The sequence below is a fragment of the Notothenia coriiceps genome, unplaced genomic scaffold (genome assembly GCF_000735185.1).
Source record: "Notothenia coriiceps isolate Sejong01 unplaced genomic scaffold, NC01 NC01_scaffold00028601, whole genome shotgun sequence".
NCBI lineage: Eukaryota > Metazoa > Chordata > Actinopteri > Perciformes > Nototheniidae > Notothenia > Notothenia coriiceps.
This window is the reverse complement of record NW_011361302.1, coordinates 3,650-6,964: the sequence shown is the minus strand read 5'-3', so window position 1 is coordinate 6,964 and position 3,315 is coordinate 3,650. Positions and strand designations below refer to the sequence as shown.

Below are 3,315 nucleotides of genomic sequence, written 5' to 3'. Positions count from 1 at the left end.
TAGCACGTGTCGGCGGGACCCCCAACAGGACAGGATCTGGTGTTGGCAGGAAATCCGGCGGAGCAGGCATCAGTGGGACCCCCAATGGCACAGGACACAGGGTTGGCAGGACCCCCGGCAGAAGAGCAGTCGGCGGTACCTCCAACGGGACAGGACATGGAGTTGGCAGGACTCCCAACGGAACCCTCAACGGAACAGGACATGGGGTTGGCAGGACCCCCGGCAGAAGAGCCGTCGGTGGGACCTCCAACAGGACAGGACACAGGGTTGGCAGGACCCCCGGCAGAAGAGTAGTCGGCGGGACCCCCAACGGGAGAGGACATAGGGTTGGCAGGACCCCCGGCAGAAGAGTAGTCGGCGGGACCTCCAACGGCACAGGACACAGGGTTGGCAGGACCCCCGGCAGAAGAATCGTCGGCGGGGGCTCCAACGGCACGGGACATAGGGTTGGCAGGACCCCCGGCAGAAGAATCGTCGGCGGGGGCTCCAACGGCACGGGACATAGGGTTGGCAGGAACCCCGGCAGAAGAGTAGTCGGCGGGGCCTCCAACGGCACAGGACACAGGGTTGGCAGGACCCCCGGCAGAAGAGCAGTCGGCGGGACCCCCAACGGGACAGGACATAGGGTTGGCAGGACCCCCAACGGGACAGGACATGGAGTTGGCAGGACCCCCAGCGGAAGAGTTGTCGGCGTGACTGGAGAGGAAACTGGAGAGGAAACTGGAGAGGAGACTGGAGAGGTGACTGGAGAGGTGACTGGAGAGATGACTGGAGAGGTGACTTGAGAGGAAACTGGAGAGGGGACTTGGGAAGGGACTAGAGAAGGGGCTAGAGAAGGGGCTAGAGAAGGGACTAGGGAAGGGACTAGAGGAGGGACTAGAGAGGGGACTGGAGAAGGGACTTGAGAAGGGAATTGAGTAGGGACTAGAGGAGGGACCATGGCCAGAACTGGGTCTGGAACCATGGGCGCTTGGGCCAGAACTGGGGCCGGAACCATGGCTGCTGGGGCCAGAACTGGGTCTGGAACCATGGCAGCTGGGGCCAGAACTGGGGCCGGAACCATGGCTGCTGGGACCAGAACCGGGGCTGGAACCATGGTTGCTGGGGCCAGAACTGGGGTCGGAACCATGGCTCTTGGGGCTCGGGCTGGACTTGCGACTCCTTCTCTTAGGAGCCTTTTGGAGCTCCGTGGACCTCCGAAAGCCAGACGAGTTCCCGAGAACGGCTCCTGGACAGGAGCAGGACATGGGGAAGAAGCAGGGGTTGACTCCAGATGGAACACACCGAGACGTATGGTGTCAGGCTGGGAATTACACACCGAGAGGAAGTTCAAAATCCAGCCAGGTAAGAATTTCACTAAGCCTGGTTTCTCCATAACCATCTGGTGCGCCTCTGCCAGAGCAGCCTCTCGCTCTTGCTGAACATTGTCATTCAAAAGAGGCAACAACCGGAAGACAGACTGCGTGATAACCGAGAGAAGAAGAACAGACTGCGTGATATAAACAAACAACAAATAGCGTGTGCGTTCCATGTTCACTCTACAACGAGAAGCTCATGGGGCTTTCCTGAACCTGTGTCGAGAGCTGGAGTTAAATGAAATCTCAGATTTGTTTTCTTAATAGTTTGTTTGGGTCCCTCACTTCCGTTTCACTTTTCATGCACTGATTCGCTAGCTGAACAGCGAATCAGAGTGATTTATTTTGCCGACAGCATGTCGAACATGTCGAATCGGTGGGTTTTCGGCCGAAAAGGTGTCGGCACAGCTGAAAAGACACGATGGTGCGGGACCTTTAAATATACAGTCTATGTGCGGGACACACCAATCTGAGTAGGGCGTGTCGTCGCTCATCGTCGTTCAAAATCGGCTTGGTGTGTCCGGGCCTTTAGTGCAGCTAACATCATATGTGTAATTCGTGGCACAATTCAAACGGAATCGAAAGATAATCTTTCTATCTCCATTGACTTCAATACATAATTTTTCCGAAATAAGGTCCAATGGAGCTCTCCCGGAAAGGGAGGGACTTCGCCTCTCTATCAGAGCAGACTGGTTTCAGACTGAGGGGGAAAAGAGGTGCTGCAGCACAGGCAGTATGAGAAAAATAAAACGTTTTTTTAACGTTAAATCATGGAGATATGTCACAGTAGAGAGAGACACTACACATACTAATATGAACCTGAAAATGAGCACAATATGTCCTCTTTAAATGGTCTTGTTGATGTTTCAAATGGAGCTGCTGCAAAAACATTTTCAGACTTCCTCCGACCAGAAAGTAGTTTCATGATGTATCGAAACTAAATATAAAAATATTGATTATACCCAGGTGTAGTCTGTTTTTTGGATTAAGTAACAGTGCTAATTTAAAACATATTAATCATATGACTGAACAGTAAATGTTGTGATACGGGGTCTTCAGGTTTCTCAGGCGGCTGCAGAACTGAAGACCTTCTGCCTGCAGAATGCCCACAAAGACCCCCTCCTCACCGGGGTGCCCTCCAGTGACAACCCCTTCAGGCCCCCCAAGTCATGCATCCTCCTCTGACACGTGAGTGGAGCTCTTTTTCATCGCTTAAGATCATCCAGAAAGAAAATTGTATTTTCCTTTTTATTGTAACTCGTGAAATGTCTGAACAATGACCCTGCTGTGTTTTGGAGCACAAGACTCATCCCCTACAACTAAAAGTGTTTCTTCTCTTTTTTAAAGCTGTGAAAGAGTGCAAAAAACAAACGCCTGATCACTGTGGATTTCTGTCATGTGCCCTGATGCCTCTGAAGAAAAGGAAGCCAAGAACAAACACACACACCAAACACAAAAGTGTTATATCAGACTGCATTGAATTTTCCGATTTAAAGTTAGAAAAATTCATAATGCAAAAGGTTTCTATTTACAAACAGCTCTTTTAAATACATGTTGATTCCTGTAGTATATTTTGGAGACACAGGAGCCTCTAAATGCCATTTTGTGCACGCTAGGCAAAAACGATCTATAAAGCAGAATAAACTCTTGAAAAAAAGAGGAAGTAAAGCTGACAAACTGTTATACATGGATGGGAAGTTGTATTATTCACCATTAAAAGCCACATGTTTGTTTTTGTCCTTTGTCTTTGAAGCTGTGTCTTGCATCATCTTTACATCTTAGTTTTTTTAAAATAATATTACCTAAACCAATATTTGCTTTTAATGCTAATTATTATTATTTTCTGCTAAAATAAGATCACATAAATCGTGTTTTTAGTTATGGTTGCAAGACTTTTCACAACGACACACTGACCTGTGTTCAAAACATAAACTGGAATAGAGCATACAATTTATATAAA

The 3,315-nt window shown here is 49.2% G+C and overlaps 1 pseudogene; it reads left to right on the top strand.

The window, feature by feature from the left end:
• The first annotated feature begins 1,292 nt into the window (after nt 1-1,292).
• On the top strand, nt 1,293-3,094 carry LOC104958289 (guanine nucleotide-binding protein G(I)/G(S)/G(O) subunit gamma-5 pseudogene; annotated as a pseudogene).
• Nucleotides 3,095-3,315: the final 221 nt, after the last annotated feature.